Raw genomic sequence first — 14274 nt, forward strand, 5'->3', positions numbered from 1 at the left:
TAGAAGGAGGTAAATGAGTTAAGTAAATGTGCATTAAGAATTGTATAGGAGTTAAAAGTTTGAAAGGAAGAATGCACAATCCAAAATGTAATTGAATTCATGTTAAATAGAAAAATTATCATTATGCCATGGTTAGAGGGTTAAAAGAAAGTGAAAGAAAAGCAGAGGAGAAGTTTGAAAGGTTAGGTTGTTTAGAATTGAAAAAGTGTTCAGAAAGTTAAAATTAGGGAGTTAGTGAAAAGTGGGTTAAAGTAAGTGGCATAATGAAAATGTTCCAAGTAACAAGGATTCACAGGTAGGGACTATAAGTAACTCATAACCAAACAAGGAAAACAGGTTGATGCTGAGTCAAATAGATATAGAGAAAGCAAAAATTGGAATCAAAAATCAAAAATGCAATATATGAACCAGGAAATCAAAGAGAATAAGAATGCGTGCCTGGCATTCATGAATGGGTTTGGGTAAAGTAGAGGCAAGCAGATTTCAAAATGTCAAAACCAAAACAAGAAGAAAAAATTTTACAGAAATTTGGACAGCATTCCGGCTAAAATTGGATTGTTCCGGAAAATAGACAGCAATCAAATAGTTCATATGAATTAAAATTAAAGCTCGCAATTACATATAAGGAATATAATCATGAAAATGCAGTGTAAAGAGCAGCATGAAATAAGAAATCACAGCATATGAACAAACATCACAGCAACAGCAGAATTGTAAATTTGAGAAAACAGAAACATGAACAGTGCAAGTAAACAGGCCTAAATCCACTAACCACATCCTAGGCTACCTAACAACCTAAAATCCACTACAACATGCATATCTAACTAGCCTAAACATGAACATAAACAGAAAATAATGAAAAATGACTACGGATAGAAGGGGGCATTCGTCGGAACCTGGTAGGCCGAATAAGGAGAGTGGACAGAAAGGGGGCTGGGGGTGGTGGTGACGGCGTCTGGTGCGACGGCTGGCGGTGGTGGCACGGCTGTTCGGGGCAGGGGGTAAGAAGGGTTGGCTAATGGGTAGGGGGTAAGAGGGGAAGGGAGGGGGTAGGTGTGTGTGTGGCGGATGGGGGTGGCGCGGCTGGGACGGGCGTCGGCGGTGGGTGGTGGTTGCGAAGGGGGCAGTGGCGGATAGGGGGGAAAGAAGGAGAAAGAAAAAGAAAGAAGGGGAGGAGGAAGGGGGGTCGGTGGCGGTGGCGTCTGGGAGGTCGGCGGCGTCTGGGGGTGGCGGTGATGGTGGCTAGATGGTGGTGGTTAGATTGGAGGGGAAGAGAGGGAGAATAGGTTTTCAGGGGGGGCGCGACTGATAGGGTTCGCATGGTTTGGGGGTTATAAATTTGAATCCACGCGGCCGCGTGGGGCACGCAGTCGCGTGGCTTGAGCAAAATGGGGGGTGAGCGATCGCGTGGGTGACGCGATCGCATGGAATGGCTAAAAGAGTGAATGACGTGATCGCCTGGGGCATGCGATCGCGTCGCTGGGATTTGTGCTAAACGCACGAATCCAGCGTCGTTTCAGCGTAACTCTCTGTCTCCTTTGGGGTGTTCGTGCAATCCATGCGACGCGGTCGCGTCGCTCACGCGGTCGCCTGGGGTTGGCATTGTGCAAGTGACGCGATCGCGTGGGTTACGCGATCGCGTGGATCATTTGTGCGAAATGCACAACGGCCACACGATTCCAGCCCAACTTTCTAGATGTTGGATCTTTACGCCGATCTCCAGATCACGCGGCCGCATGGATGACGCGGTCGCGTGGGTAGTGTTTTTCGCAATATGACGCGATCGCATGAGTAGTGATGCGGTCGCGTCGTGCACCCCTTTTTTTATATATATGCAGTATGCAGAATGCAATGATTAATATGAATGCGATGCAAAGTTCCAGGTTCAATATTATAAAATAAAATAAAACTTGAAAACAAGCAAAACGAAATAAAAATTGTAAAATGAACGATCATACCATGGTGGGTTGTCTCCCACCTAGCACTTTTAGTTAAAGTCCTTAAGTTGGACATTAGAAGAGCTTCCTGTTATGGCGGCTTATGCTTAAATTCATCTAAAAATCTCCACCAATTCTTGGAATGTCAATAGCCTCCGGGGTCCCAAACTAGGCATGTAAAGCTCCTGAGCAGCTTCAAACAAATTTTTAGGCTCCCGGAATGACGAATGTCGGATTAGATTCCAGGATCCCAAACTTTGCTTTTAAATCCGCCTCCATCTTAATCTATATTTTTCCATCTGGACGGTTTAGAAAGTAGATTCTCACCATGGTGACCAAACGTTTTCTGAGATCCATTCGATTGAATATGATACCAATCCGTGCACTTCAAGTTGAAGCGTGGAACCTTATTGAACCTTGTGCACCAGCTCTGAGCACGAGCCATTTTCCTCTTACTCTTAAAGCCGCAGAGAGCTCTAAGCTGGCCATCTGTTTCAAGCAAACCGTATTCAAGTGAAAAAGTAAAGTTAAAGGTTAAGAATTGTACCCACTTGAAGCTTGTATTGGGTGGTAATGGCCTTGGGGAAGGTGTTTCCGGTGGTTCTGTAAGTTCTACTCCCTTGTGCTCTTCTGTGAATTCCTCCACTTCTTTGCAAGGTTCTTCAAATGCATCTGTGTCCTGGTCAAAGTCTTCTGTGTCTTCCTCATCACTCGAGTCATAGATTGGAGGTTGAGAGAAATCTACCTCTGCATCATCTTCGTATTCATTTGGGGAAGATTCTTCGATCTCAGAGAATTTGACTTGTGACTATCATCATCAAGGGAATTTGTGTCCTGGGTTATTCCGTCTAGTTCTTCATAAACGACTTGCCTTGGGGATTGTGTAATGTCCTCCTTAGCATTAACTGTAACGTCCTTGACGGAGTTCTCCTCAGCTCTGAATTCCCATGGAGGTTCAGCGTCTCCTAGATCTTCATCCAACTCTTCTTCTTCCGTAATGACAGCTCCTTCTACTTGTTCTAGTACGAATTCATTCTCTGTCTTGTCCACTGGAGTTTCTAGTAATTCCTTCATGCTACGCTCTTCGTTAGTTTGTCCACATAGGGCTGTGGTTGGTCCTTGAATTTTCGAACATCTAGAAGCTAATTGAATTACTGCTTGCTCCAGTTGTCGAATGGTTATTTGAAGCTTATTTACTGCTTCCTTGAGGCGAACCTCTGATTCTCGGGGTGATGGATTTGGACATGAAACATAGGAAAGTGGTGGTGCATGGGAGTGATTGGATTGGTACTGGGGTAAATAGGGATCATGTGGTGGCGAATGGTGAAGAGAAGCTTGTGAGTGTGGTGGTTCGAGGTTATGTTGAGAGGATGGTCTATAGGCACGGGGTGGGGCTTGTTGGTAGTTACAAGGTTGTCCACCATATCTATCAGTTGGGTATGCATTGTAGAATGGTCATTGTCCATGATATCTTGGAAGGTGTGATGCCAGGGCATCTTGGCCAGTTTCACTGACCTTTTCTTTACTGTTTTTAGGTTAGTTTCATGCATTTCTTTAGGAAATAAGCTAGTTTTGGGTAAATATTCACTTATGCCTTGACTCAAGCATACATTGTGCATTTCACATGATTTCATGAGGATTTTGCATAAGTTTAGTGACAAATATTATGTTGCATTACTCATGACTTGGACTAGAGCTTTGATGCATTTTGTTGCTTGATTTGAGGACCAAAAAGAAGCAAGAAAAGGGGAGGTAACTTGCAAGATTAATGAGAAAAGTCATTGCCAATAACACTCTTAAAAAAAAAAGCCATCAATGCCCACGTTAGAGAGTCACGTTAACCAAGTTAACGTGGCCTCTAACGAGGAGAAGAGAAGTTGTGCCAACATTAGTGACACTCAACATTGTCACTAACGTTGGCAATCACTCATAAGTGGCCACGTTAGAAGCCACGTTAACCTAGTTAACGTGGCCTCTAACGTTAAAGGGGGGAAGAGAAGCCAACGTTAGTGACACTCAACATTGTCACTAACATTGGCCTATGGTGCAAAGTACCACGTTAACTCCCACGTTAACTTGGTTAACGTGGGAACTAACGTAGAGGATGAAGAGTTGTCAACAACGTTAGTGACACTCAACATTGTCACTAACGTTGAAGCAACCACACAACCCCCAAGAGTCACATTAACTTCCACGTTAACTTAGTTAACGTGAAAGCTAACGATGAGAAATGAAGGATGAGCCAACGTTAGTGACACTCAACATTGTCACTAACGTTGGGATGGCTAAAAGATGGCCACGTTAGAAGCCACGTTAACCTAGTTAACGTGGACTCCAACGTGAGACATAGGGGCACATTGGAACGTTAGTGACAATGTTGAATGTCACTAACGTTCTCGAAGGATGGCAAAGGCCACGTTAGAAGCCACGTTAACCAAGTTAACGTGAGCTTTAACGTGAAGCAAGAAGGGGCACATTGGAACGTTAGTGACAATGTTAAGTGTCACTAACGTTCCCGAACTTGGACTTTCACTAAACGATTAACACTACTTACGCCTTGAGCTTAAGTCTCTGCCCACTCCGCACTTTCTCTCTGCAAGTAAAGCTAAGCCCAAATAAAGAAAGGAACTGCTTCAAACTCAAGATCCAAAGGCCCAAGACTTGAAGAGTGAACTAGAAGCTGAGAAGAGTAGTATATATAGGAGTAGCTTTGAATTGTAAAGGAGTTCTGGAGGCTGAAGAACTACTCTCTGTATTTTAATTTCTTTGCAATTTCTAGTTTGAGGATGTATTCTCCATCTTTGTTTTCATTTTCAAGAGCTATGAACAACTAAACCCCTTTCATTGGGTTAGGGAGCTCTGTTGTAATTTGATGGATCAATACTAATTTTCATTGTTCTTCTTCTATCTTTCCTCTTGATTTTACTTGAAAGCTTTCGATCTTCATCCAATTGAGTAGTTATCTTGGAAGAGAAGCTATTCAAACTTGGATCTCTTTTGAACCTTGGAAGAGGAATGAAGAGATCAAGCTAGAAATGCTTTCACATGCTGGACCAAATTGGGTTTGGATGGGTATGTGACTGTAACCCTCTCAATACTTGGTTTGAGAAATGCATGTGGTATAATCAGTGACCATACTTCATCTTTTCTCATGAGCAATTGACCAAGGAATTGGCTATTGATCAAGATTTGAGAGATTGAATTGCAAGGAATTGAAATTCAATCACTTAAGATTGCCAAGGAGATCAATGAGTGCATTGATTGAGGAAGAGATGAAAATGAACTTGATCCGGAGAATTGCAACATCTCCTAAGCCCAATGAACTCCCCATCTCTAATCTTACCCATTCTCTTTAATTTCTGCGATTTACTTTTATGAGCAAATCCCCCATTCCCATTTATAATTCTGCAATTTATTTTCAGTCATTTACTTCCAGTCCTTTAATTCTAGCATTTACTTTTCGGTTATTTACTTTCCCGCCATTTTATTTTCTGCAACTCTCAAACCAATTTCTGGATTCGCTCAACTAGAACATTCTTCTAATTAAAGTTGCTTGATCAATCAATCCCTGTGGGATTCGACCTCACTCTATTGTGAGTTTTTACTTGACGACAACTTCGATACACTTGCCGAAGGAAGATTTGTTGAGAGACAAGTTTTTCATGCATCAAGTTTATGGCGCCGTTGCCGGGGATTGATTGTGCATCAACAATGATTAGATTGGAAGATCACTAGATTGAGCATTTTATTTTGTGAATTTCATTTTTCTGTTTGAGTGATTTACTTTTTGTTTTAGCTAAACTTCTTCCCTTCTCCATCTACTCTTTTGTTTTTCTTTGTTATTTTCAATTCTGTTTGCTAACCCACTAACTGTTTGATATATTGCATCACCCACAACTAACAATAACTCTGACACAGATACTGTCTGCACCTATTTTCTCTGCTTGTACTTGTTGGTTGTATGACAGGGAGAAGAAGTGGGGCTTCAACTTCCTTTGATTCTGAACCAGAGAGAACCTTCCTTAGACTAAGGAGGGAGGCAAAAGGAAAACGAGTAGTTGGTGCTGAAGAAGAAGAGGAACAGTTTGAGGAATACTTTGAACCAAACATGGAAGAAAACATGGAAATTCATCATGAAGAAGAGACTCACAACCATGGCAGAGGAGGTGGAGCAAATCATGCTGGGGAGGATAGAAGAGTTTTGGGCTCTTACATTAATCCAAACCCAGGCAATTGTGGAAGTAGCATCCAAAAGCCAACAATCCATGCCAACAACTTTGAACTTAAACCACAGCTCATCACCCTTGTTCAGAACAACTGTTCATTTGGAAGAGGTGTTCAAGAAGATCCCAACCAACATTTGACCACCTTCCTGAGAATATGTGACACAGTGAAATCTAATGGTGTTCATCCTGACGCCTATAGATTGCTCTTATTTCCCTTCTCACTCAGAGACAACTTGGGAGGATGTGGTGAATAAATTCTTAGCAAGATTCTACCCTCCTCAACGAATCAATAGGCTGAGAGCTAAGGTTCAAACCTTCAGGCAACAGGATAGTGAGACTCTGTATGAAGCATGGGAGAGGTTTAAAGACTTAACAAGGAGGTGTCCACCTGACATGTTCAACGAATGGGTCCAGCTGCACATTTTCTATGAAGGGCTCTCTTATGAGTCAAAGAAGGCAGTAGACCATTCATCTGGAGGGTCCTTGAACAAGAAGAAGACCATTGAGGAAGCCATAGATGTTATTGAAACAGTAGCAGAAAACGACTACTTATATGCTTCCGAAAGAGGGAACACAAGAGGAGTGATGGAGCTAAACAATGTAGACGCTCTGTTGGCCCAAAACAAGCTCATTACCCACCAGCTGGCTGACCTCACCAAGAAGATGGAGATGAACCAAGTAGCAGCAATCTCCACTTCATCAACAACACAAGAAGGAGTAAACCAAGAAGCAGAAGGGAGTCAGGAGCAAGCCAACTACATTGGGAATTCACCAAGGAAAAACTATGATCTATACTCCAAGACTTACAACCCTGGATGGAGAAATCACCCGCACTTTGGGTGGGGAAGTGAGCAAGATCAAAACCAAGACCAGAGACGTTACAACTCCAACAACAATGCAGCTCACCAACAATTCACCCAGAGGACATCTCAACACCCCCACAACAACACTTCTCCACATACTTATCAAAACCAAAACAGCACATCTGCTCCGAACCACTCATCAATTGATGACAGGCTCTCTAAGATTGAAGCCTTACTTGAAGGAATATGCCAAGAGATTCAAGAAAATAAGGTGTTCAAAGAGGAGGTGCGAGCCAATATTAAGAACCAGGGAGAAACCATTAGGAAGATGGAATTCCAGGTGGGATATTTAGCTGAGAAGATTCCCAAACCTACTGATAGTTTCCCAAGTGACACTGAGAAAAACCCCAACGGAGAAACAAAGAAAGTAAGATGGGAAGATTGCAAAATGGTCACTACAAGTGATCAAGAGATTGAAGACAAGAAAGGCAAAATGTGCAAACAACCTGAAGACAACTCAACAAAGGAGGAGGATAGAGATCACAAAGAACCAGAAATCTCACAACAAGAGCTGCTGAAGCTCTATGCACCATTCCCTCAACTGCTCAATGGTGCTGTGGGAAAAAGAATATACTCAAGGTTCCTAGACTTGTTTGCATCTCTGCATGTGAACATACCATTCATCAAGGCAATTCAACAAATGCCTGCATTCATCAAGTATATGAAGGAACTTCTTCCTAGGAAAAGCTCACTCAAGGGAGGGCAGACTATAGTGATGAACAAGGAATGTAGTGCCCTTATTCAACCTGAGTTGCCTACAAAAAGAAGAGACCCAGCAAGTTTTCATATCCCTTGTGCCATAGGTGAAAATATGTTCGACAGAGCACTATGCGATTTAGGGGCCAGCATCAACTTACTGCCCTTATCCCTGGTGAAGAGGCTGCAGATCAATGAGATAATGTCCACAGATGTCATTATCAGACTGGCTAACAAAACTCAAAAGCAAGCAATAGCAGTGGTGGAAAATGTGTTGCTAAAGGTTGGGAAGTACTTTCTCCCAACAGACTTTGTCATTCTGGACATGGAAGAAAGTCACACTCACCCAATCATATTAGAAAGACAATTTCTAGCTACGGCCAGAGCACTTATCGATGTAGAGAAAGGGGAGCTAATATTGAGAATCCATGATGAACGACTCAGCTTCAATGTTTTCAAACTCTCACAAGAAACAGATCAAGAGGACAAGGAACTAAGCACAAATGATAATGAGACACTGAAGGGGGAAACAAGCACTGAAGCACAGCCAGTTCATTCTGAGATCCTCTTAACTGACAAACAAGGAAAACAGCAATTGCCACAGCTCAAGGAAAAGTTGGATGAACCTAAACCTCTAGAGACAGGTGAAGACAGCACCACAGCTCCCTTAGAAAAAGAGGTCACCAAGGGGAAGGCAACCTCAAAAGAAACAATGAAGAAGGTATCGAGAGGGTGGAAGAATAAGAAGATCCCCACGGAAGACTTCTCTCCAAGGGATAGAGTTGTCTCAGCCTACTTTCCAGATATTCCACCTAATCTCCCTACTGTGCCATCTCAATTACCCAAGGTCTTCACTATCAACAAAGTTCTTTTCCTGGAACATGTGGAGATCATTGATCCTACCAATGGATACAAATCCACAGCAAGAGGGAGGTCTTTAAGCACTACCAACCACCATGATGAAGGAAAAACGTCAAGCTAGTGACGCTAAAGAAGCGCTTCATGGGAGGCAACCCATATTTTATATGCTTTCAGATGATAATGAATAAGTCAATCTTTATGAGCTTCAATCCAAACTTAGCAAACAATTGGAAATCTTCTTATGCAGAATATAGTGAGGAACAAGTTTGGTGTTCAAAGCAAACCAAGTTGCATGCTAGTCTTGGAAGCTTTGAACACAAAACCTTCATCACAGTGCTTCAAACTAAGTTTGGTGTCACCCCATGGTGCCACCAAAATGCATATAAGGAACCACCAATAGTTAGTTAGTTAGTTGAAATTCATAAACAAACAATCAAATCCTTTCTTTCATTTTATTCTAGCCGTAGAGTTTTAATTTTCTTTATATTAATTCCCCTATTTCAAATCTTTATAGGAAAGGAAAAGAAGCATAAAAAGGGATTGATTGGACAATTAAATGGGGGAGATTTCGCCACTTAATGAAGAGCACTACACACATGTCTCAAGAGGAAACGCATGGGGAAACGCTGCCATGCAACATTGGAGAAAGAAAGCCCTTGAAGACCGAACCAATCACTCTCATTAAAGTGATGATCCTTGTTTTTCCTTCATATACAACCCCATCCGTCCATCTAGTAAACATTCATGCAATCCACATCCTTCACTCACTCATGATTTTCTTATATAAGTGAACTTTAGTGCATGCTCACTCCTCACTTCCAAATCCCCACTCTCCACACTTCTATTGGAACGCTAAACTCTTCATCACAATTTGCTTTAACCAACCCACTCTTCATCTATCCGAAGCCCCAAACCCCCTCAAACAACAATTCATGTCATGGCATCATCAAGCTCAAAGAGGCAAAAGAGGAAGGGGCCTATGGAGAGTGCTCCTTTTGATGACAAGAGATTCAAGACTGCCTTTCATGAGCATGAATTTGAGCGGATAAGTGCCAGAAGGATATTTCCAGAATTAATCTTCCAAATCAATGCCAGTAAATCACCACAGATTTGGAGAAAAATCGAACAGAGGGGGTGGCAATTGCTCACCAGTCCAGAGGGGAAAATCAATGGAAACCTCATTAAAGAATTCTGTGCAAATGCAGTTAGAGAGGATAAGACCAAAGCCCTAACCTTCAAAAGTTATGTGAGAGGAAGGGAGGTGGACTTCAGCCCAAGTGCCATAACAAGAGCTCTTCACTTGAAATCACCTCATTTTGATGAGGAGAGTTATCAGGCAAGGATAAGTAGAAGCCCCGATAAGGATGAACTCTCAAAAAAAAAAAGCCATCAATGCCCACGTTAGAGAGTCACGTTAACCAGGTTAACGTGGCCTCTAACGAGGAGAAGAGAAGTTGAGCCAACGTTAGTGACACTCAATATTGTCACTAACGTTGGCAATCACTCATAAGTGGCCACGTTAGAAGACACGTTAACCTAGTTAACGTGGCCTCTAACGTTAAAGGGGGGAAGAGAAGCCAACGTTAGTGACACTCAACATTGTCTCTAACGTTGGCCTATGGTGCAAAGTACCACGTTAACTCCCACGTTAACTTGGTTAACGTGGGAACTAACGTAGAGGATGAAGAGTTGTCGACAACGTTAGTGACACTCAACATTGTCACTAACGTTGAAGCAACCACACAACCCCCAAGAGTCACGTTAACTTCCACGTTAACTTGGATAACGTGAAAGCTAACGATGAGAAATGAAGGATGAGCCAACGTTAGTGACACTCAACATTGTCACTAACTTTGGGATGGCTAAAAGATGGCCACGTTAGAAGCCACGTTAACCTAGTTAACGTGGAATCCAACGTGAGACCTAGGGGCACATTGGAACGTTAGTGACAATGTTGAATGTCACTAACGTTCTCGAAGGATGGCAAAGGCCACGTTAGAAGCCACGTTAACCTAGTTAACGTGAGCTTTAACGTGAAGCAAGAAGGGATACACTAGAATGTTAGTGACAATGTTGAGTGTCACTAACGTTCTCGAAGGTTGACAAGGCAACGTTAAAAGCCACGTTAACCTAGTTAACGTGGGTTTTAACGTGAGGAAAAAGGGGTGCATTGGAACGTTAGTGACAATGTTAAGTGTCACTAACGTTCCCGAACTTGGACTTTCACTAAATGATTAACACTCCTTACGCCCTGAGCTTAAGTCTCTGCCCACTCCGCACTTTCTCTCTGCAAGTAAAGACAAGCCCAAATAAAGAAAGGAACTGCTTCAAACTCAAGATCCAAAGGCCCAAGACTTGAAGAGTGAACTAGAAGCTGAGAAGAGTAGTATATATAGGAGAAGCTTTGAATTGTAAAGGAGTTCTGGAGGCTGAAGAACCACTCTCTGTATTTTACTTTCTTTGCAATTTCTAGTTTGAGGATGTATTCTCCATCTTTTTTTCATTTTCAAGAGCTATGAACAACTAAACCCCTTTCATTGGGTTAGGGAGCTCTGTTGTAATTTGATGGATCAATACTAATTTTCATTGTTCTTCTTCTATCTTTCCTCTTGATTTTACTTGAAAGCTTTCGATCTTCATCCAATTGAGTAGTTATCTTGGAAGAGAAGCTATTCAAACTTGGATCTCTTTTGAACCTTGGAAGAGGAATGAAGAGATCAAGCTAGAAATGCTTTCACATGCTGGACCAAATTGGGTTTGGATGGGTATGTGACTGTAACCCTCTCAATACTTGGTTTGAGAAATGCATGTGGTATAATCAGTGACCATACTTCATCTTTTCTCATGAGCAATTGACCAAGGAATTGGCTATTGATCAAGATTTGAGAGATTGAATTGCAAGGAATTGCAATTCAATCACTTAAGATTGCCAAGGAGATTAATGAGTGCATTGATTGAGGAAGAGATGAAAATGAACTTGATCCGGAGAATTGCAACATCTCCTAAGCCCAATGAACTCCCCATCTCTAATCTTACCCATTCTCTTTAATTTTTGTGATTTACTTTTATGAGCAAATCCCCCATTCCCATTTATAATTCTGCAATTTATTTTCAGTCATTTACTTCCAGTCCTTTAATTCTAGCATTTACTTTTCTGTTATTTACATTCCCGCCATTTTATTTTTTGCAACTCTCAACCCAATTTCTGGATTCGCTCAACTAGAACATTCTTCTAATTAAAGTTGCTTGATCAATCAATCCCGGTGGGATTCGACCTCACTCTATTGTGAGTTTTTACTTGACGACAACTTCGGTACACTTGCCGAAGGAAGATTTGTTGAGAGACAGGTTTTTCGTGCATCAAGTTTATGGCGCCGTTGCCGGGGATTGATTGTGCATCAACAATGATTAGATTGGAAGATCACTAGATTGAGCATTTTATTTTGTGAATTTCATTTTTCTGTTTGAGTGATTTACTTTTTGTTTTAGCTAAACTTCTTCCCTTCTCCATCTACTCTTTTGTTTTTCTTTGTTATTTTCAATTCTGTTTGCTAACCCACTAACTGTTTGATATATTGCATCACCCACAACTAACAATAACTCTGACACAGATACTGTCTGCACCTATTTTCTCTGCTTGTACTTGTTGCTTGTATGACAGGAAGAAGAAGCGGGGCTTCAACTTCCTTTGATTCTGAACCAGAGACAACCTTCCTTAGACTAAGGAGGGAGGCAAAAGGAAAACGAGTAGTTGGTGCTAAAGAAGAAGAGGAACAGTTTGAGGAATACTCTGAACCAAACATGGAAGAAAACATGGAAAATCATCATGAAGAAGAGACTCACAACCATGGCAGAGGAGGTGGAGCAAATCATGCTGGGGAGGATAGAAGAGTTTTGGGCTCTTACATTAATCCAAACCCAGGCAATTGTGGAAGTAGCATCCAAAAGCCAACAATCCATGCCAACAACTTTGAACTTAAACCACAGCTCATCACCCTTGTTCAGAACAACTGTTCGTTTGGAGGAGGTGTTCAAGAAGATCCCAAGCAACATTTGACCACCTTCCTGAGAATATGTGACACAGTAAAATCTAATGGTGTTCATCTTGACGCCTATAGATTGCTCTTATTTCCCTTCTCACTCAGAGACAAGGCAGCCAAGTGGCTGGAATCCTTCCCAAGGGAGAGCTTGACAACTTGGGAGGATGTGGTGAACAAATTCTTAGCAAGATTCTACCCTCCTCAACGAATCAATAGGCTGAGAGCTGAGGTTCAAACCTTCAGGCAACAGGATGGTGAGACTCTGTATGAAGCATGGGAGAGGTTTAAAGACTTAACAAGGAGGTGTCCACCTGACATGTTCAACGAATGGGTCCAGCTACACATTTTCTATGAAGGGCTCTCTTATGAGTCAAAGAAGGCAGTAGACCATTCATCTGGAGGGTCCTTGAACAAGAAGAAGACCATTGAGGAAGTCATAGATGTTATTGAAACAGTAGCAGAAAATGACTACTTCTATGCTTCCGAAAGAGGGAACATAAGAGGAGTGATGGAGCTAAACAATGTAGACGCTCTGTTGGCCCAAAACAAGCTCATTACCCAGCGGCTGGCTGAACTCACCAAGAAGATAGAGATGAACCAAGTAGCAACAATCTCCACTTCATCAACAACACAAGAAGGAGTAAACCAAGATGCAGAAGGGAGTCAGGAGCAAGCCAACTACATTGGGAATTCACCAAGGAAAAACTATGATCCATACTCCAAGACTTACAACCCTGGATGGAGAAATCACCCGAACTTTGGGTGGGGATGTGAGCAAGATCAAAACCAAGACCAGAGACGTTACAACTCTAACAACAATGCAGCTCACCAACAATTCACCCAGAGGACATCTCAACACCCCCACAACAACACTTCTCCACATACTTATCAAAACCAGAACAGCACATCTGCTCTGAATCACTCATTAATTGATGACAGGCTCTCTAAGATTGAAGCCTTACTTGAAGGAATATGCCAAGAGATTCAAGAAAATAAGGTGTTCAAAGAGGAGGTGCGAGCCAATATTAAGAACCAGGGAGAAACCATTAGGAAGATGGAATTCCATGTGGGATATTTAGCTGAAAAGATTCCCAAACCTACTGATAGCTTCCCAAGTGACACTGAGAAAAACCCCAAGGGAGAAGCAAAGAAAGTAAGATGGAAAGATTGCAAAATGGTCACTACAAGTGATCAAGAGATTGAAGACAAGCAAGGAAAAATGTGCAAACAACCTGAAGACAACTCAACAAAGGAGGAGGATAGAAATCACAAAGAACCAGAAATCTCACAACAAGAGCTGCTGAAGCTCTATGCACCATTCCCTCAACTGCTCAATGGTGCTGTAGGAAAAAGAATATACTCAAGGTTCCTAGACTTGTTTGCATCTCTGCATGTGAACATACTATTCATCAAGGCAATTCAACAAATGCCTGCATTCATCAAGTATATGAAGGAACTTCTTCCTAGGAAAAGCTCACTCAAGGGAGGGCAGACTATAGTGATGAACAAGGAATGTAGTGCCCTTATTCAACCTGAGTTGCCTACAAAAAGAAGAGACCCAGGAAGCTTTCATATCCCTTGTGCCATAGGTGAAAATATGTTCAACAGAGCACTATGCGATTTAGGGGCCAGCATCAACTTACTGCCCTTA

General features: G+C 42.0%; 2 non-coding genes across 2 annotated transcripts; both read right to left on the reverse strand.

The window, feature by feature from the left end:
* Window positions 1-6454: 6454 nt before the first annotated feature.
* On the reverse strand, window positions 6455-6558 carry LOC148571584 (small nucleolar RNA R71). Its single transcript, XR_015908208.1, has one exon. It is a non-coding gene; the product is annotated as a small nucleolar RNA R71 (small nucleolar RNA).
* A 6279-nt stretch (window positions 6559-12837) lies between these two features.
* LOC148571585 (small nucleolar RNA R71) lies at window positions 12838-12941 on the reverse strand. Its single transcript, XR_015880429.1, has one exon. It is a non-coding gene; the product is annotated as a small nucleolar RNA R71 (small nucleolar RNA).
* Window positions 12942-14274: the final 1333 nt, after the last annotated feature.

The sequence above is a fragment of the Arachis ipaensis genome, chromosome B3, assembly GCF_059453495.1.
Source record: "Arachis ipaensis isolate K30076 ecotype BB chromosome B3, ASM5945349v1, whole genome shotgun sequence".
Classification (NCBI taxonomy): Eukaryota; Viridiplantae; Streptophyta; class Magnoliopsida; order Fabales; family Fabaceae; genus Arachis; species Arachis ipaensis.